At 42.6% G+C, this 21918-nt stretch overlaps 1 long non-coding RNA gene across 13 annotated transcripts in view; it reads left to right on the forward strand.

Moving 5' to 3' along the window:
* The window catches only part of LOC109385412 (uncharacterized), an 80665-nt gene that overhangs the window by 38987 nt on the left and 19760 nt on the right, over positions 1 to 21918 (forward strand). For 11 of the 13 annotated variants that reach the window (XR_002124609.1, XR_002124616.1, XR_002124618.1 and 8 more), the window contains 3 exons: positions 17556 to 17591; positions 17734 to 17838; positions 19324 to 19451. This is a non-coding gene — a long non-coding RNA (uncharacterized LOC109385412). Of the gene's footprint in view, positions 1 to 7279; positions 7375 to 17555; positions 17592 to 17733; positions 17839 to 19323; positions 19452 to 21918 lie in introns of those variants that run through there. The other 2 variants (XR_002124617.1, XR_002124613.1) reach the window with 2 other exon arrangements.

Here is a 21918-nt window from a genome sequence, read left to right on the forward strand (position 1 = left end):
ATTTGTGAGGTTTTAGGGAGCCTTTTTTGTGCAGGGAAAATCCCAGATTTCAGGGCTGAGAATGAGCCATCTTCCTGAAGAAGGTGGTCTGGGTTTTTTTTTTTTTTTTTTTTTTTTTGAGGTTGGTTGCCAAGGGAACCTAGCCTCTGGCCAGCAACAGTCAGGAATGCTTTGGTTGAGAATTGGGTACAGATAACTAAAACAGGCAGCATATTTAGGTTTCACTTTCCAAACCCTATCCCCCGCCCCCCTCCCAGCTACTTTTCTTTCCTTTTCAAGCTGCTAGTTTTATTCTCTTTCTATATGTTAGGCTCTGTTTTAAGTACTTTACAAAGTATTATGTTATTTAATCTTCATAGTAATCTTATGAGATAGGTACTTGTTCTACATTTATAGATAATGAAAGTGAGGCAAATAGAGTTACTTTGTCCACATTTACTCAAGTAGAAAGTGGTATCAAACCGACTAAGTTATAATGCCTTGTTGGAGCTTACAAAAAAAGTAGAGAGAGGACTCTTTAGTTATTTATTAGTGGTTTTTGTTCATTTGTTTTGTTTTATTTAGAATGATAGACCCTTGGAGTTGGAAAGGGCCTTTGAGGTAATATAATGAATCTTCTTGTCTCTGCCATCCAGTTAGTTACAGGAATGCTTTCTGTCATCCCTCTGAATGGTCATCCAGGTTCCTTTTGAATACTTCCATTGCTGGGGAGCTCATCACTTCTTGAAGAATAGCTCTCGTTGGTAGGAACTATTTCTTGTATTGAATTGTAATCTAATCTAGGCCTGTCCCCTGGAACCATACAGGAGAAATATAATTCATCTTCCACATACCAATTTTGTGAATGTTGGAAGATAATCTTCCTACTTATGAGGCATATTTTCAGTTTTCTCGTAGCATCTGAACTTGTATTGAATAATTCAGATTGGTCTGTACAAAGCAATCTCTAGCTCTTACTACTTGGTAAGTACAGCCTTGCAATAGATCTATGCTTCACTTTTTGTGATTAATTAGGCACAGTGTGTGAGCCCTTCCTACATTTTTGGAGAATGAATGGACAGTGAGCTGAATCTATACAATTGGATATGACTCTGGAGGTAGTTTCCTATTCTTGTAAGGTGCTGCCCTGTACACAGAACTCACAAAATGGCTGGAAGTTTATCCGGGCACTTGACGAAACTGCATTTACTTCATCAGACCACTAGGTGATGAACGACTCTCAAACCTGAACTGCCAGGGCCGGTTGTGTACAGCAGGACAGTTTCTGCTTGTACCCGGAAAGGCCATCAGACGTCATCTGGTACTACCTTTAAAAGTGTTTTGGGGGGAGGGGGAACACTTCTGTGTATACTTTGTCTTTCCCAGCTTTGTTCCAATTTTAAATATTGATTTGACTAGGATGCTTCTTTGAGTGATTTTCTTAGAAAAGAGGCATGGATGGTACTTTCAAGATCCTTATATATCCAATTTCTTTTTTCTTTAACCTTCTTGTATAAATGATACCTTGTTTGGATTTAGGGTTCTTGAATAGTATTGTTAGTCTCTACAAAGTCTGTATGCAGCTTTCTACTGTATTCAATTTCTAGTGATACAGATGGAAAGTCCAATGCCAGTAGGATTCTTTGTTTTGTAAGTAACCTATTCTCTCTTTCTGAGCTTTGTAAATTCTTTCTTCATGCTTAGTGATTCATCATGATATAGTTAGGTGTGTGTCTTTTTAAAATAACTCTGCTTGTCACTTGATTAACCTTTTAGACTTAAAAACTTAAGTCTTTTCTTAGCTCAAGGAAGTTTTATTGTTTTCCTTCCATCTGTTTCCAACCTCCTTACTTTACAGATGAGGAAATTGAGCCCAGAAAGGTTGAGTGACTTGCCCAAGGTCACTTAGCTAGTTAAAAATGATCCTCAAGCAAATAGCTTGACTCCTTTGATGAGCTAGACTTTCATCGTATTGAATATTGCCCTGATGAGAAGGCCATCATGAACAACATGGACATTTTTTAGTGAGACGGGAATTTTGCCAGAGGTTTGTGGGGAGATGAAGAAGGAAGAAGAGATGATTAAATTCATTATGTTTAAAATGTGGCCCATTTGAAGGACTGTAAAATTCACCAGTCCCCTGGCATCCCAGGTATTGGAGCTACCCCAAATCTTCAAAACTTAATAAAGCCAGGAAGTTGGTTGAACACTTGGAGAATTAGATATTTAGTTTTCAGGAGTTAGATAAACATGGTCATGCCCTGTTGTAAATATTGGAAAACATATAAGTGGCATCTGAAGGTTTGGAGACAGACATCATAAACTGTCTTATCAGTGGTCTGGTTTCTGTTTTGAGTTCCAGCCTGGGACCCTGTTCTGCTGGGAATCACTCATTCCTGGCTCTGGATTTCCCCAGCCCTTCAGTCCCTTTCAGTTTTGAAATGAAACCTACTCCAGAGGGTGAGGTCAGGTACTTGAGAGGACTTTGACAGCTCACACCAGGTTGTTTTCTTTCTGGAGCCGTCTGGCATGTGACTGCATGAGATGTAAGGCTCAGCAGGCTATGATATGGACTAATTGATGATGAATCAGCTGTCGGGTAAGGCCTAGGCAGTATCATTTCTTTGGGTAACCAGGAAAACATCTAGACCAAATATGTTGTTTTTCATCCTCAGAACGTTGAAAGTTTAAGAGCACAATCACTGGAGACCTGCCATGATCTCTCCGCCTTTGGTTTACTGAAGAAGGAAAGGTTTTATTTCAATGTCTTTTCTCCTCATTTGTAGAACCTCTTTTCTTTTCAGGAAAGACCCAAATCCCTGGCTGCTTTCTGCTGCTCCCGCTTCTAAACTTTTATACTGTGCATCTTGGAGTTGCTGCTTTGTTATGAGGTGACTCTTCTAGATACCCTTGGACACCCCTCCCCATACCCTACTCCTGACCCTTTCACAGAATGCAGCTTCCCCTCTTCCCTTTGTTGTAAACCTGGTTTCTACCATATTACAGCTCTTCACTTGGAGTTTTTATTAGTGGAATTGGCTCTTTCTTCAACCCACCCCATACCACTTGCCCCTGATTGTGCCTGCGTGTCTCCTAGCCCCATCTCCCAGCACTGCAGAGCTGCTTCCAGATGTTCAAATACCTTTTCTCCTTGGAGACTTCTGCTGGCCATCAAGGCAGCCTGATCTCGGTTCTTGAAGCTGGCATTTATACTCATTGTCCCATGTTTGTTTAGGACTTTGCTGTCTGACCTCTCCTTCTGGGGTTCTGGCCAGGCTAGGGGATTGGTGGGCCTTGCGCCAAGGATTCAAGATAGAGCATGGAATTAGGGGGCTTGTGGGCAGATGGTGGGATGGAAGGGACAGAGAAAATTTAGTATCTGAAGCAAAGGATATCCTTTATAAGGCTCCCTCTTCTGCCCATTTTTGTTTTTTAATTAAGAATTATTTTTTTTAAAACATGTTGGTTCACAGCAAAGTTGAGAAGGTACAGATTGCCATTATTTTTTGAAAAATTGGTTTTTAATTTTACAGAGAATATAGTAATTTAAAAAATTAATACATTGTAGATATTTTGAATACACTGGTTGCCCCCTCCCCCATTTCAATTATTTCTGTATTCCCCAGAGGTAACCTGTTAGTGGTTTGGAATGTACCTTCCAGACTTCTTTTTTCTGTATGTTTGTATACATGCGTATGAGCCCAGAGAAAAATTGAAGTGTTATTTTTGTGTTTTATTTACTTACACAAATGGGGTCACATTTTATGTATTATTCTGGTATTTCTTTCTTTGATTCAGTAATGTGCCTTGACAGTATTTCATGTTGGTACATAAAGATACTTGTCATTTTTTGGGGGCTATTGTATAATATTTTATAGATGACATATATTGTGTTTGATTTAGCTGTTTTCCTATTGAAGGACATTTAAGGCCTTTCCAGTTTTTTGTTGTTATGAATGGTTCTTGTGTCAGCATTCTGTTCCTAGGCCTTTTTATCCTTTTCTTCATACTCTCCCTAATTGATCTGAACCTCTCTGGTAGCTTCAGTCACCATCTACACATGGATGATGCCCAGATTTTTCTCTAGACCAGACTATCCAACTGCTCCCTTGGACAACTCCACTGGGATGTTTTACTGACTCAGGAAAATGCAGCTTCCTGTTCTTTCCCATTTGCTCCTCATCCAGTGTCCTGTCACATGATAAACAGCATCACTGTCCCATGCAATTGCTAGGCCCCAAAGCCTAGTAGTCATTCTAAGTTTTCCCTTCCCTCCCTACAGCCGACAACCAACCTGTCACTAGGAGCTGTCCTCCCCAATATTTTTTGGATCTAATGGCTTTCTTTCCTTCTTCATTGCCACAACCCTGTACCTTAGTTTCTTAATTTATGAAATAGAGTATTTGAGAAGATTAAATGAAATAATACATATAAAATGCTTAGAACAATGGATTGGCACCTAGTAAGTGCTATGTGAATGTTAGCTGTTATCCTCGTTGTTGTCTCCTCCTCCTCCTCCTCCTCCTCCTCCTCCTGCCCCAATCTTTGCCTTCAGTCTTGATTTTATCCTCCCCCACTTCCATTCCATTCTCCACACTGCAGCCACAGTGATCTTTATAAAATGTAAGAATGATCGTGATCTAACTCCCCTTCTTAAAAAAACTTCATTGATCTTTCTGTTGGGCTTGTGCATGTACTATTATCCCCACTTAGAATGCTTTTTCCCTTGATCTTTGAATGGCTGGTTCATTTTTATTGAGGTACCTGCTTTTAAGTGTCTTCTCCTCAGGCCTTCCTCTGAATCATTAAGTATAATGATTGAGTAGTAGCCACCCATATACTTTCTATCACATCACCTACTTCTTTGTGTAGTACTTATCAATATGTGATATTTTTCTGGTTTATATACATATTTGTTTACAGTCTCCATTTAGAATGTAAATTCTCTGAAAACAGGGATATTGTTTGTTTTATTCACTGTCGTATTCCTGGCACATTGTAGCACTGAATGAATACTTGTTAAATGAATGATAAAACAGCTTCATATGTCTTACGAGGCCCTTCTCGGTCTCTCCAGCATTATCTGCCTCTTAGTACACGCTTTGCCTTGGCTTCCCCAGCTCTTTCCATCTTGTCAGATGTGCTTTCTTGCCGCAGAAACTTTGCTTATGTTGTTCCTTTTCCCTGGAACACTCTTCTTCAAATGCCTTGCCACTGCCTGGGTATCTCCTGTTTATCCTTCAAGTTTCAGCTTAGGTGTAGCTTCACCTTACTAGCCTTCTTAATCTTATAGACTGGTTCTGTGTGTATTGCCTTTAGTTATACATATTATAATTATTTAATTGTCTCCTTCACTAGACTGTAAGTTCTGTCGGACAAAGGCCTATGTCTTGCCCACCATGTATTCTTATGAGGTCTGATAATTAAGTTCGAGAACTCATCCTAGAAAAACTACTACATATCTCATTGCTGAATATTACTCCAGTCACCTTCGAAGTACTCCCTTTGGGAAGCTGTGCACTGATGCCAGTGCCTAGTCCATCCTTCAAAGCAATTTTGGGACTCTTTTCTGGAATGGCCCTCAGAGCTGTTGTCATATTACCCTTGATGTCCTGAATGTCATCAAAATGTCTTCCTTTCAATATTTCCTCTATCTTCAGGTAAAGAAAGAAGTCATTGGGGCCAGATCAGGTGAGTAGGAAGGGTGTTCCAATACAATTATTTGTTTACTGTCTAAAAACTCCCTCACAGACAGTGCCATTTGAGCTGGTGCATTGTTGTGATGCAAGAGCCATGAACTGTTGGCGAAAAGTTCAGGTCGTCTAACTTTTTCACACAGCCTTTTCAGCACTTCCAAATAGTGAACTTGGTTAACTCTTTTGTCCAGCTGGTACAAATTTATAATGAATAATCCCTCTGATATCAAAAAAGGTTAGCAACATCGTTTTGACTCTTGATTTGGGCTGATGGGTCTTGGAGAATTGGCTGAATTCCATTGTGCACTTTGATGCTTTGTTTCAGGGTCGTATTGGTACAGCCATGTTTCATCACCAGTGGTAACATGGTCCAAAACATCTTGCCTCTCCAAAAGTTCTTGTCAAACTTCGACTCTCCTTTGCTTTTGTTCATCCGTAGCTCCTTTGGGACCATTTTTGCACACAACTTTCTCATGCCAAGATTTTCAGTTAAGATTTTCCTAACTGTTTCACTATTGATGTTTACTTGCTCTGCTATGCTTCTCACAGTTAGCCAACGATTTTGACACACAATTCAATGAATTTTTGCAATGTTTTCATCACTTCTGCTTGTTACTTGCCGCCCGACCTCTCTTCATCAGTGACTTTTTCTCTCCCCTCAGAAAAAGATTTAACCCATTTGTGCACTGCCGTTTTCTTCATGGCCTTATCCCCAGAAACCTGGACTAACATGTCCCTGATTTCACTTCCACTCTTGCCAAGCTTAACAAGAAATTTAATGTTTGTTCATTGCACTAATTCAAGCTCAGACATTCTCTTTTTTCCCCAAAGATTTTATTGGGGAGTTGGGGGAGGGGAACAGCGCTGGGGAATTGGGGGGAAGGGGAACAGATAAGTTGCTGTCATTTTGTTCTTCAGTCTAGTTGTGGAGGATGTTGCTTCACTGGCCCAAGCTGGCACCATCATTGCGATCTTCCCCGGGTGAGGCAGATCAGTCGCTGGTCTCTGGACGGCTGCTCACTGCAGCTGCTGGCCACTCACGCTGGCTGCTGGCATACACGGTAGCTTATGGCAGCCCACTGCAGCAGGGGACTGCAGCCTATGCCGTCGCTGGCGACCCACAGCATCCCAGCTCCAGGTTAAGCTGTTGTTCAGCATCTTAGCTATAGAGGGCAGTGTCACTGGCCCTCATATGTGGGATCTGAACCGGGGCCCTCTGGCGTCCCAAGCCAGTCAAGCTCAGACATTCTCTTGATGGCACATTAAAACATGCAACAATAATAATGAATGCCACTCAGCAAGACACCACCACACATTGACATGAACATAGCTGTGCGACACTGATATACCAAGGTTATGAAAACTTACCGAGCTGTTTGTACAATGCTGTCAATGTAAGCACACAGTGGCAAGTTCACGAACTAAATCATCAGACGTAACTGCTGTGGGCTGGAAGGATCCCTTGAGGTGGGGTTGATGGGTAGGGGGGATGGAGTACCAGGGGTATCACTTGAGTGCTAACAAAGTGTGTCTTAGAATGTAAGCGTGAGGTCTAGACATTTGGTCCTGGCTTATTGTTGTTCTCCTTATTCCATCATCTTTAGTAATGCCAGTGTTTTCCTGACTGAACCATCTAACATGTTTGAGAGACACCATTTAATGTATTCGTCTCTCTCTGAGACATATTCATAAAATCAAGGTAAGCTTGGCAGGGAACTTGTCCATGAATGGGGTATGAGTGCTAAGGATAAAGGCTGAGGATCTGGGTTGGCTGATTATTTTACTCTGAGTGGCTGATGGCAGAATAACTGAGAATGGAGTAGAATCCCATGCAAGGAAGGAAGCTAAAAGGCTTTAGGGAAAAGGTGAGGCAAAGATGAAACAGGAAGCTGAATCATTAGGTCAGAAACGTGGAGAATCAGGATAGTCGGTGGAGTATAAGAAGAGACAGAACAGATAGTTTGGGATTAGGGCCATAAATAATCTTGGGGATTACTTAAATCATCTGATAGCATTCTTCTTTAGTGTGGAACCAGCTTCCGGATTATAGGAAACATCAGGGTTTGAGCTAGATTGCCTGTTTGTGTTTATGTGCTGTTTTCTTTAAAGTCAAATCCCCAGAAATCCTACCTTACCTTTTTCCCCGACTTCAGTTTCTATTCCCAAGAGCCTACTTCTTTTCTTTTTTTTTTAAAAGATTTTTATTGGGGAATTAGGGGATTGGGAAAAGTGCTGGGGAATTGGGGGAAGGGGAACAGACAAGTTGCTGTCGTTTTGTTCTTCAGTCTAGTTGTGGAGGATGTTGCTTCACTGGCCCAAGTTGGCACCATCATTGCGCTCTTCCCAGGCGAGGCACATCAGTCGCCGGCTTCTGGACGGTCGCTCACGGCGGCTGCTGGCCGCTCACACTGGCTGCTGGCTACACACGGTAGCCCATGGCAACCCACTGCCACAGGGGCTGCAGCCTACACCGTTGCTGGCGACTCGCAGCAGCCCAGCTCCAGGTTGAGCTGTTGTTCAGCATCTTAGCTGTGGAGGGCAGTGTCACTGGCCCTCATATGTGGGATCCGAACCAGTGCCCTCTGGCGTCCCAAGCCAGTTCTTAACCATCGCGCCACTCGGCCAGCCAAAGAGCCTACTTCTTTTAAATATAATAGGTTCAACTAGCTCGTCTCTGAAAAAAGTTTCTGTACGGAAGCTTGCAGCAGTCCTGGTACTCACTTTAGGTAGGGCGAGCACTCCTTCAGGCTACCTCGTCTCACCAGACCAGGCATAGGAGTTGGCCTCAGCAGCCTCAGGAGTTCAGGATTCTCTGTCCATCCTGAATATGTGGAATTTCTCTCTGAATTTTGCTGAGGGACATGGGAATGTAGACGATAGGATGGAACTTTTATCGGTGAGGCATAGTAGTAAAGAGTAGTGAAAGACTGGCTGGGTGTACATAGATAGTAGGATTTGAAGATGTGTATGTGGTGAACTTCAAATTTTCTCACCTGGAACGGTCCTTGAGTTTATGGCAGCGTTAGGAGGTTCTGATGTGTCAAATAGAGAATCTTGGTGAGTAGTGCTAGTCATTAGCCCTTAGAACTATCCTGTATGTATTTCTGTGTGCCCCGGAACTCTGCTGCAGATGGACTGGTAGCTGGCATAATGGTGGATACAGAGCGGGAATCATGGGGATAGAAACGGTACTTACTGAGGAAGGATATATTCTCTTTTGAAGGTTGGATGGAGTAATTGTGTGCACATACCGCACAGTCGAAGGCTCAGTCACCTGGCCTGTGGGAGGCAAGGCATCTGCACTCCCTCCCTAGGACTCTGCTGGGAAAACCAACCTAAGAAAGCTGGAGATCATGGCTGTTGTCAGTGATTTCCCCAAGAGTTCAAGTGCTCCCTGACTTTGACTCCTCTGCTCTCTAGGCCCCATGCTCTGATGTCCTTCTATTTTATGCTTTGTGGCCTTCAAATTTAATAATGCATTCTGACTCCTCTATCTAGATTACTCCCTACCCAGCTTGGCTCTTGGCTCTATATAGTCCCCTAATTTTGACATTGCCAGCCAGCTTCAAGTGAGTGCCTTCCTCCATTAGCCCTCTTCCTAGAGCTTTGATTTTGAAGCTTTAATGCATCAGAATTACCTCGGGGGGCAAGGGTAGGGGGGCTGGATACTTGTCTAAAATGCAGATTTCTGGTCTCTAGTTCCTAGCTACTCTGATTCAATAGGTACAGAGTGGTAACCAGGAATCTGCATTTTGAGTGGCCTTTTCAGTGACTCTGAACCATTCATCATATTTGGAGAAACGCTGACTTTTAAAGGACTCTGTTGACCTCCCCGCCCCTAATGGGGAAGAAGGGGATTTGAACCTTTACTTGGATCCTATGATCCTAGTAACCTTAGTCTGTCACCTGTCATCCAGTGGGGAGAATGGATAACTGTCTCTGTACTGGTGCCTCATCTTCTCATTACCATAGTAGGTGCAGAGCCCACATGAAGTAGAGGGCCATAATGACTCCCCCATAGCAGGTCAGTACCTCTGGGTTTTACAGGGGGCTTTGACTTTGGACTTAGAAGGCAGGCTAGAATATAGACCTTGAAGGCTTCTAATTGCACTTCAGATTTGTCTCTGGGGTGCCTCCTTTTTCCTGTGCACATAGACTCTGCCCTAGTGCAGCCATCTTTATTTGGTCTCCTTGCTGTCCTCACTCCCACTGCGGCCATCTTCTATACAGCTTACACTTTCCTCCTATAAAACAAACTAAACTGTCTCTTTCCTTTTCAAATCCTCTGTTGTGTTCATATTACCTATACAATCATGTCCAAATGTATCAGGTTGGAATAGACAGTTTTGCACAGTTTGGTCTAAACTGTGGGCTACAAAGCCCAGCACAAACTGGATGGACCCTGCCTGTTTCTCAGGTCTCATCCCAAGCCCCTCTCCTTCTCATCTCCAGCAGGCACATCTCCCCTGCTCGCAGTTCCTTGTCCTCTTCTTTAGTTCTCTGGCTTCAGGACCTTTGCAGTGCTGTAGCCTCTCCCTAGAACAAACACCCTTACCCTGCTCTTCACCTCATTAACTATTCCTTGCCTTTAAATTTCAATTAAGTATTATGTCCTCTTTTCTGGCTACTTGATACAAAGCAACTCCATGTTACACACATTACTTTAGCACCCTGTTTACTTCCATTAGATCACTTTATCGCTTTTTTTTTTAAGGTTTTATTTGGGAATTGGGGGAGGGGAACAGTGTTGGGGAATCAGGGAAGGGGAACAGACAAGTTGCTGTCCTTCTGTTCTTCAGCCTAGTTGTGCAGGACGTCGCTTCACTGGCCCATGTTGGTATTATCATTGCGCTCTTCCCGGGTGAGGCAGATCGGTCGCCCGTCACTGGACGGCTGCTCACAGCAGCTCTTGGCAGCTCACAGCAGCTGCTGACTGCTCACAGTAGCTTACGGGAGCCCATTGCAGCTCCACTGCAGCCTACGCTGTTCCTGGCGACTCACAGCAGCCCAGTTTCAGGTCAAGCTGTTGTTCACCGTCTTAGCTGTAGAGGGCGCAGCATCACTGGCCCTCATGTGGGATCCGAACCTGGACCCTGCTGCTCAGAGCTGGCGTCCCAAGCCAACTCCTAACCAACACGCCACTTGGCCGGCCCACTTGATCGCTTTTTACTGGTTTGTCTTTCCCTCCTACTAGATTCTAAGCTCCAGGAGGGCAGGGACCTTCTTGCTTATGGTTGTATCTTCAGTACCTAATGCACAGAGGCACTCAAGTACTTGTTGACTAAATTGTCTTTCATCTTGTTGGTACCTTAGTTGGTGCTATGGGGGCTCTGCACAGCTCTCACCCTTTGCATGTGCTGTTGCCTCTGCCAGAAGCCCCCTTTCTCTCATCAACTGGTCAGATTCCTTCTTGTCCTTTACCACTTCTCTAAACAATTCCTTGACTTTCACAGGCAGTGCTAGTTCAACAGAGACAATACTTTGGTCCTCTCGAATGGACTTTTCACCCTGCATGGTGATTTCATCTATGTAAGAGATAGATGGTATTGCTCTTGGTTTACAAGATGACAAGCCAGAGGCTGTGAAAGATGGATTAACTTGGAAATAGCGGAACTGAGGTTTGAACCATGATATGTCTGTAGAGTCCTCACTCATTTTTCCTCATTATGCTCTCTCTAAAAGAAACCAAACAGCAGACTCAGACACTGAAGTGAAAGAAGTGCTTTTAAAAAAATTACTTAGGTAGTAAAAGTATATATAAATATGTTTTTAAAATTTCCTCAGCATCAAATACAGTAAAAGGTATGCTATAGATGAGCCATTCATAAGGATGATGGAGTACAGGGTGGCCATAATATTCAGAGGATGATGTGTATTTCATGTGTTTCTTTGATCATATCTTTGGGGACTCTTTGTGACAATGACAGAGTCAACATATAACCTAGTAGAAATGAGCCAAGGTGAAACACTATTAAATTCAAATTGAAGCAAATATTCATCATCATTTATAGTTGCTTGGAGGATAAAAAGTGAAATCAGAACAATTTTGGTGAGCAGAAAAATATGCAAAATTTGTGTACAAAGCTTTTAACACATTTTGATTAAAATATATCTTTATATAGATAAGATACTAACTGAGTAAATTATGGTAGATATTACCATATTATGCAGCTATTAAAAAGGAGTAGATGACTCGTGATTACTAGCTCTGCGTAATCAGGACTTGCAAATAGGAGTAGACAGGTACACACACAAGCTGATATGGAACAATATCCAAGATCTGTGATTAAAGAGACAACTAAAGCAAGGAGAAGAATGGTGTTTGTGGCATGCTAGTTTTAATATTATATTTGTATGAATAAAAGGGAGCACTCTGTATACTTGTTATATACATACTACCTCTGGAAGTTTTTTTTTTTTTTTTTAAAGATTTTATTGGGGAATTGGGAGAGGGGAACAGCATTGGGGAATCAGGGAAGGGGAACAGACAAGTTGCTGTCCTTTTGTTCTTCAGTCTAGTTGTAGAGGATGTTGCTTCACTGGCCCATGTTGGTATTATCATTGCACTCTTCCTGGGTATGGCAGATCGGTCGCTGGCCTCTGGACGGCCGCTCACGGCAGCTCTTGGCAGCTCACACCAGCTGCCAGCCGCTCACGCTGGCTGCTGGCCACACATGGTAGCTCATGGCAGCCCACTGCAGCAGGGGCTGTAGCCTACACCATTGCCAGTGACTGATGGCAGCCCAGCTCCAGGTCGAGCTGTTGTTCACCGTCTTAGCTGTAGAGGGCAGTGTCACTGGCCCACATGTGTGATCTGAACCGGGGCCCTGCTGCTCAGAGCTGGCATCCCAAGCCAGCTATTAACCAACGCGCCACTTGGCTGGCCCTGTTTTTTATTTTTAATATTTTTTTGTGCTGCTGAAGCTTTTTTTTAACCCATGTGTGCATTGCCTTTTCTTTTTTTTTTTTAATTGTAGTGAAAAACATAACAAAATTTACCATCTTAACCATTTTTTTCTGTCATGCGGGAGTCAAACCGGCAACTTTGCTGTTAAGAGCGCACGCTTTGTTCATTGAGCCATCCGGGCGGCAGCTCAGTTCAAGGTGCCAAGTTCAGTCCCAGCCACGGGTGGGCATAGCCCACCATTGAACAGGTAATGTTGTCATTAGGAGCACGTGCTCTCACCAGCTGAGCCATCCTGCCACCTGTTGGCAGCTTGGTGGCAGTTCAGCTCAGGCGAAGCTCACTGGCCCATGTGGGAATTGAACCAGCAACTCTGTTGCTCAGAACTCATGCTGTTAAGCAAACTCTTAACCAACTGAGCCACTTGGTCGGCCCCCATCTTAACCATTTTTAAGTGTACAGTTCAGTATTGTTCAGTATATTCACATTGTTATGCAACAGATTGCCAGAACTTTGTCATCTTGCAAAACTGGAACTCTTATATCCATTAAACAATTCTTCATTTTCCTATCCCCCTAGCGCCTGGTAACTTACCATTCTACTTGCTATAAATTTTACTACTTTAGATACCTCATAAAAGTGGAATCATACAGTATTTGTCTTCTTGTGACTAGCTTATTTCACCATGTTGTACCATGTGACAGGATTTTCTTCCTTTGTAAGGCTGACTAATGTTCCATTTTAGGTATATACCACATTTTGTTTATTCATCTGTCAATACATTGCCTTTTATAAACTTTTTTTTTTTTAAAGATTTTTATTGGGGAATTGGGGGATTGGGAACAGTGCTGGGGAATTGGGGGAAGGGAAACAGACAAGTTGCTGTCATTTTGTTCTTCAGTCTAGTTGTGGAGGACGTTGCTTCACTGGCCCAAGTTGGCACCATCATTACGCTCTTCCCGGGCGAGGCAGATCAGTCACTGACTTCTGGATGGCCGCTCACGCTGGCTGCTGGCTACATACGGTAGCCCATGGCAACCCACTGCCACAGGGGCTGCAGCCTACGTCGCCGGCGACTCACGGCAGCCCAGCTCCAGGTTGAGACTCACGGCAGCCCAACTCCAGGTTGAGCTGTTGTTCAGCATCTTAGCTGTGGAGGGCAGTGTCACTGGCCCTCATATGTGGGATCCAAACTGGGACCCTCTGGCGTCCTAAGCCAGTTCTTAACCATTGCGCCACTCGGCCGGCCCGCTTTTTATAAACTTTTAAAAAGTACTTTGCTTCACCCTATAAATGTGATCCTAAAACGTTGAATGTGAACACTGTGTGTGTGTGTGTGTGTGTGTGTGTGTGAGAACAGGGACAGAAGTTGGAGGATTATTAAATTGTATCTCCCTAAACTTTATAGCAAAGAGAGAGATCCCTTTTGTCTAGTGAATGATCCCCAACTTTATGTCTTGGATTTTTGTATTTGAGATTAAAAAAAAATTTTTTTTATTAGTTTCAGGTGTACAAAACAATGTAATAGTTAGACATTTACACCCCTCACAAAGTGATCACCTCCCTCCCCCAAGTTACTACCCCCTCTGACATCTTATATAGCTGTTATAATTCCATTGACTATCATCTTATGCTGTACTCCACAACCCGTGAATATGAAAAAGAAATATATATATATATTCCCCTTTGAGATTTTGTTTTTTGAAGTGAAACACATCTCTTACTAAGAATGGAACAAAAAAGGGGAGATTGTGTTTGAAATTGAAGGTATTTGTGTATGTCAGGATACCCCACCATTTGTCTTACTTCACCTACCCCTCTGTTTGTCTTACTAGCATATGTGTTCTTCCTATTTCATGCACTAGAAATCTGGAGGTCCCTTTTTTATAACATATTTCCTGTGTGTTGATTTTTGTCTTCACAAATGGAGTAAATTCTTGAAGGCAGAAGATGTGTGTTACGATTATATCCTATAGTGATGAGAATAATAGAGGTTGCTTAAAAACTACATATTCAAGGAAGACAAGAGAGGTGGAGAGAGAGAAAGAGGTTCCTCTGCTGAAGAGATGATTGCTTTTGGTTTTTCTCTGACTCATCTTGTACTCTTCACTAGTGAAGAATTTCTTCCACTTGCAGACTAAGTATGTTGGAGGATGTGTGTGTGTGTGTGTGTGTGTGTGTGTGTGTGTGTGTGTGTGTGTGTGTGTGTGTGTGTGTGTGTTATGTTCCCTGCTGAAAGCCCAGGAAAGAGAATAGAAACTGGCATGAAGCCTGAAGGCTGTGGCCTGATAGTGTGCAGTGAGACTTCTGAGTTGCAGCCTCGAGGAGAATCTCAGATTTCTACCCTCTTCCTAATTTAAAGCCTGGGTATTCAGCTGTCAGCAGAGTGGCTGGACCTGTATGTGCCTTACGCTTCTTAAATTTATTTATTTATTTATTTTATTTTTTTTATTTTTTATTTTTATTTTTTAGCTGAGCCATCCCACCACCTGTTGGCAGCTCACGGCTGCTCAGCTCGGGCTGACTCGAACCGCTGTTGCTCAGAGCTCAAACTCTTGAGCGAGCTCTTAACCAACTGAGCCACTCAGCCGGCCCTTTAAATTTAGTAGTACATAGTAGGAATGCTTGATAAAAGTGATTTGTCATTTTTGGTGATAGTGTATGAAAGCACTTAACATAGGTCCTGGCATGTAGTAAGTATCTAAGAGATGACAGAGACTATGTGAGAAATATTTGCAAACAGTCAAATCTTTCTCTAGATCCCCTACCTCTACTCATGTGTCTCCACTCCTACCCTCAGGCTAAAGAAATAGGGGATAGCAATATGGATTCCACCTTTGGGAAGCTGCCAATTCCTTGTTTGTGGCTTTATGCTCAGGTGGAAAGTGTAATCTGCTTCCACATATCTGAGAGCAAATATATCTGGACCATGTCCACCAGGTTACTTAAAACCTCACCCTAGACTAAAAGTGTTCCAATCAAATTAGCATATCTGGTCATCTTGGGCAGCTTTCTTGGTAGGGACCTATTTTTGAGAATCTTAGTGGGGAAGCGTGAAAATCTTTAGGGTAGTGTGGTAAGGAGGTGGGTGTGTGGGGTTGGGCATGAGTTTAACTTAGGCAGGATAGCTTATTGGATGCAGGCATGGAGGAATGGGTAAGGTAGGGGACAAAAGGGCTCAGCTCTGTGTCATTTTCTGTTCATAGGAAGATACAGGCATTCATGTGCCAGGAGCAGAGCTCTGGCCTTCTGTGCCTCGTCACCTCCCTGTGAATGTCACCTCCTGGCTGCCCTGCAAAGCATCTGGGGTTAAGTAGGAGATGAAATAGGGACTCTGAATCAGATAGCCTTGCTTTAAGTCTTACAGATCTACAGGGAGGAAATGTGCCTCCTAGGAACTGTTTCCATGTGCCAAAATTAGAGGAATCCTATCTAGATCTGTGGGTGTTTCCCTCCATCCTTCTTATGCTCGCTCAGCATACCTTGATCTTAAGCTTTTATCCCTATCACTTTCATCCTATCACTGGCCTGGCTTCTGGGAAGAGGAGGGAAATGGGTAAGGGAAGATAGGGAGAGTTGTGGGGGTATGTGGATTTGCTGTCCTTAAATGTTTTCTGGAACAAAAGTATAGGTGTGGGGAGGAGGATGAGTGAGTGGGTGGGAGAACAAACAAATGCCGCCTGTACCACTTGTCTGGCACTCAGCCTGAACCCTTGCTTGGTATTATCAACATCTTTCTGTGTTGTTCCTCTTTCCCATTTAAAGCATAAACACGTATACACACGTAATTTCATATCCATGGAATCATACCTTAATACTGTTTTTAAATACTGTCCTGTAATCTTTTTTTTCCACGTTTTCCTCAGCTTTATTGAGATATAATTGACATATGACATCGTGTAGGTTCAACATGTTCAATGTAATAATTTTATGTACATACGAGTGTATATTGGTAAGTGGTTACCACAATATAGTTAACACATCCATCACCACACATAGTTACCTATTTTTTGTGTGTGTGGTGAGAATCTTTTTTCATTTGATTATGTGTTATAAACATCTTTTCATGTTAACTCATACAGAATAAGTGGTTGAATTTTATTTCAATGTGTGGCACTACCGTAATGCATTCTCTCTAATATTTAATCTATATTTTGTCTGTTATCAGTGGGGCCTTCCCTGACCCCCTTACTTAAAATTGTAGCAAACCTCCCTTTCCTATCTCCCTTCTCTCTTTTCTTTTTCTCTAAAGCATTTAGCACCATTTGATACACTACATTATTAAAATTTGTTTATTGCCTAACACGCTCCACTAGAATGTAAGCTCCCTGAAGACAGATTTTTTTTTTTTTTACCCACTGTACTATACCTGGTGCTTAGAACAGTTCCTGATACACAATTGATACTCAATAAATATTTGTTGAATGAATGAATTTGTTGGACTTTTGGTGCACCTATTCAGTTTTTTATTTGAAATTTTAAAAAAGATTTTTATTGGGGAATTGGGAATGGGGAACAGTGTTGGGGAATTGGGGAAGGGGAACAGCCAAGTTGTTGTCCTTCAGTCTTAGTTGTGGAGGGCGCAGCTAGCTCAGCTCCAAGTCCATTCGCCATCCGGCCGCTCGTCAGCCACTTGTGGCCACTCAGCTCAAGGTGCTGTGTTCAGTGTTAGTTGCGGGTGGGCATAGCCCACTATTCCATGTGGGAGTCGAACCAGCAACCTTGTTGTTAGGAGCATGTGCTCTCACCAGCTGAGCCATCCTGCCACCTGTTGGCAGCTCAGCGGCAGCTCAGCTCAGGCGAAGCTCACTGGCCCACGTGGGAATCGAACTAGTGACCCTGTTGCTCAGAGCTCGCGCTCTTAACCAACTGAGCCACTCGGCTGGCCCTATTTGAAATATTTTTGTTACTATGTACATTCTGTGATAAACACCCTGGTATATAATCTTTACACACTTGTCTACTTATCTCCTTAGGATAAATTCCAAGAAATGGAATGGCTGAGTTAAAAGGTATGCACATTTAAAATGTCGATTCATGGAGCTAACCTACCCTTAAGAATGTTGAATTCTACCAATAGCATATGAGATTGACAGTTTCTCCATATCACCAGTAACACTGGGTTGTGTGTTTTTTGTCTTTCCTACCTGACAGGTGAGACATGGTCTTTTGACTGTAACATGATAGTTGAGAATGTGACTCTGGAGCCAGCCTGCTGGGGCCTAAATTCTGACTCAACCACTTACTGTGTGGCCTTGGGTAAGTCATTTAACTTTCCCCCTTAGTTTCATCTTTGGTAAAGTAGGGATAATGATAGTACCTATTTCATGGTGGAATAAATCAGTTAATCCAAATAAAATGCTTCAATTAGTAACTGAGATGTGGCACTCAATAAATTGATTTAATTTATATTTCTTTGAATATTAAAGATTGAATATCTTTTCAAATGTATTTTGGACATTTATATTTTTTCTTTGGATTATTTATTCATGTACTTTGCATGTTTCCCAGTAATATTTTCCTAATAATTCGTATGAGCTAAAGTGTTGACTATTGTATATAGTACAGAATTGTTCCCAGTTTGGTATTTGTCTTTCAACTTCGTTTATGCATTTTTTTTCTTTCTGGAAGTTTTACATTTTTAGGTAGTCAAAATAATATTTTCCTTTGTAGTTTTCTTTGCTTCTAGGTCAGTGTTTAGAAAAGGCATGCTTTGCTACCTCAAAATTATAAAAATAGTTACTCATTTATTCTCTTCAAGTAATTTGTGTGTGTATATTTTTAAATCTTTGAATTTAAGTCTGCTCCATCTGGAATTTATTTTGATATGAAGATAGCAGTTGAGATGTAGCTCTATTTCTTTTCAGTTGGGTAGTTTCAAGCCCATTTATTGAAGAAGAAGGAGCAAGAGCATGAGCAAGAATCAGGAAGGATTCTCTTTCAGGAGAATCTATGCTTTCCTCTAATTTGAAAGTAGGGTGTCCTACAAACAGCAGATCTCCATTTCAGAGAATGAATTTATTTACTGTTTCGATTCAGTCAGTAGTCCAAATTCAGTCAGTAGTCATTCTAAGTTGTGGGATGAATATATTGTATAAAGCAATTTGGAATCAGAACTCACAACTTGACTCTACATGATGAGACTGCTGTGCTCATTGATGCAGTTCTCTATTGGCTCTGGAGGCCCCCCCAAGTGGATCCTAATTTGGGGACTCTTTTGAATGGGCCATTGTTACTTTGGAATGATAAGTTCTGTGTTGTTCAAAAAACAAATGAAGTGACTGCAGTAGATATTTCCTCACTCCAGACTGGGGGTTATTGAATGGTAATAAACTCACTGTGTTCTAGCTTTGTCCTCATCAGCTCTTTTTCGAACTCTGTCCCATCCAGTTTCTTGCTTCTGACTCAAGATAGAGGGAGGATGATCCTTGTATAAGAGAGCACCCACATATCCCATGGTAGCTACTATCTGCCAGAGATGACGAAGAAGGGTAGCTAATTCTTACATAGCATATATTATGTGCCAGGAACTGTCCTAAGCACTTTATACATACTCTTTATGAGGTAGATGCTCTATACTGGGTTGAATAGTGTCCACCCTGCCCCCCACCCCAAATTCATGTCCACCCAGAACTTATGAATGTGATCTTATTTGGAAATGAGGTCTTTGTAGATGTAATCAAGTTAAGATGAAGTCATACTGAGTTAGAGTGGGCCTAATCCAATCACTGGTGTTCTTAAAAGGAGAGGGAGACACACACAGGGAAGATGGCCACATGAAGATGGTGGCAGAGAGTGGAGTTATGCTGCCACAAACCAAGGAATGGCAAATATTACTGACAAGCACCAGAAGCTGGAAGAGGCAAGCAAAGATTCTTCCCTAGAGCCTTCAGAGGGAGCATGGCCCTACCGACACCTTGATTTTGGACTTCTAGACTCCAGAACTGTGAGAGAATAAATTTCTGTTGATTAAAGCCACCCTGTTTGTAGTATTTGTTACAGCTGCCCTAGGAAACCAGTACATATTCTTAATATCATCTTCATTTTCAGATAAGGAAACAGAGGCCCAAAATGGTCAAATATTTGGTGATCTCTCTAGGCCACTGCTTTACTGGCTGGGCACTTACTCTGAAGCTTCTGCTGTTGCTGTTGTCAGCTCTCCACCTTCACCACAGCCATCAGCGTCTGGTAGCACTGGGGCTGAGCTGCTGGCATGGCTCCTTTCTCTAACAGCAGGCACAGCCTATCTTCATCCTTGGCCATGTCACACCCTAAAGCAGAAACCTCAGGAGGCTTCTCTAGGTCTTTTCCTGGCCCCACCTGAAATCAGGCTTTGATTTTTCATTTCCATGCAGTGTCAGAGAAGTGTGGGTGAGATTTGGGGAGAGGGTCACTCAGCTTCTTCTGGCAATTGTTTTTATGCTTCTCATTTCTGGCCTGCTATACTTCGTAGAATTCCTGCCAGTAGACAACTGCGTTCAGGATCTCACACGCCCCTCACATAGCACATATCACAGTTCATAGTTGTGAACAGACAAGGAACAGCTTCATGGTAGCACTGGCTATGAGGGCCCTGGTTACCTGTTCTTGATGAATTCAACTCACCACAGTGGATCTATCCCCTACCAATGGCTGGGGTCAGAGCGGGAGGGGATAAGGGTATTATCAGACCCAGCTCATCTCCCTCAGTAGCTCCTTGTCTGCCTACAGTCTCTTCCGCTGGCATCCCAGAAGAGGTTTCCTCCCTCTGCGTCCTGTTTCTGACTGCAGAATCTTGCCTGTTTTCCAATATAGACCTTTGCTTTGGATCCTGCTCTTGTTGTCAGCTCCTCTCACTAGACTGTGAGCTCCAGGAACTCAGGAACCATATCTGTTTTGTTTGCCACTGTGTCCCAGGACTGAGCAAAGACTTGGCACTTTATACTAGCTAGCCCCTCAAGAAATGTTTATTGAATGAAGAAATGAATATTGATCTTGAAGCTTTGGAATCCCGATTTTTCTTGCTTCTTGTTGAAGCCAAGGACCAGATTAAGAACTTTAGAGGTCTAAGCAGTATAACATTATGATGTCCGTCATACTTTCAGCTCTCAGTATATATTTCACAAACAGTATTAAACACAAAATAAGTATAAGGAAATCCATCACAGATAAGGAAAAATGATTTTTACCATGGTGACTACTTGGATAAATATAAAATAATTTAAAACATCTTTTGGTTACTGTCTCTGCTTTGCCTGTTCCCTAAGCACAAGCTGTTGGATAATTCTGCCTGGACCAGCCCCTCCCTCACCTTGGACTTCATCTTCCTCTTTACTTCACCTGCTGAAGCTGCCAGCCAGTCTCTTTCATGCCCCCAGGAGTGTGTCTGGCTCCTGAGACCCCAGCCTGGGCTAGTGTCCTGGGCTCCCTGGGGGCTTGCCAAGAAAGTCAATAGAACATGCACAGTGCTAAGGAGTACCTCAAAATGAGAACGCCCATGCTGAATTGTGATTTATAGTTAGCATAACCCATTGGGCGAAGTGATTACACTTCGGCCGTTTTCAGTCGTAATAATCCGCTTCCTGATCCTGTATATGGAAAGCCCAGAAATTCCCCTGTGGTCGTCCTTCCTGGATTACTGAGAGAGAAGTCAAGATGCAGGATCATTGTGCCTCCTGTATTAATCTGGGCCTTACTGAGACCATTCGGAGAAGTAAGGTGTGATTCTGAAGTGGAGCCCAGGCCTCCTACAGGCTGTTCCAGTGCTATGATTATAATCAGAGCCGGTTGCTGCTTGATTCCAAAGAGTTTTAAATAGTGTTGGAAACCTCCTGGGCAAAAGAACACCACCGTGACCTCTTGGCTAAGGGAGTGTTGTGTGCTGGCCAGAGCAGAAGGGGTGGCTAAGGCTTCCAAGTTCTATTCTGGACCTGTTGATTTGAGGTGTGACATTCAGCAATCTGAGACAATGTCCTGTAGCTCTGATGGTTTCTCATCTCAGCCCAGAGAGTGATATGGCTGTGCTTGCAGGGAAAGAGACCAATACACTGGTCCCCTGTCCTCTAAGAAAGACTCACCATTAGATGTCCTTCCTTTCATTTGAATTTCCAGGCTCTTTTTAAAAATGCAGACCACCCCCCTCCCCAACCACATACACACACAGAGTTAATATAGGAACCCAGCAATATTATCCACATTCTACTTGAATTCATTTCATCAGAATTGTTTTCCTTTTAGCAGTGTGATTAGATTAGTTATTTTTTTTTTGTTTTTGTTTTTGGGGAACATTGTGTTTTTCCAGGCCCCATCAACTCTAAGTCAAGTAGTTGTTTCAGTCTAGTTGTGGAGGGTACAACTCAG

The sequence above is a fragment of the Hipposideros armiger genome, unplaced genomic scaffold (assembly GCF_001890085.2).
Source record: "Hipposideros armiger isolate ML-2016 unplaced genomic scaffold, ASM189008v1 scaffold_114, whole genome shotgun sequence".
Taxonomy (NCBI): Eukaryota; Metazoa; Chordata; class Mammalia; order Chiroptera; family Hipposideridae; genus Hipposideros; species Hipposideros armiger.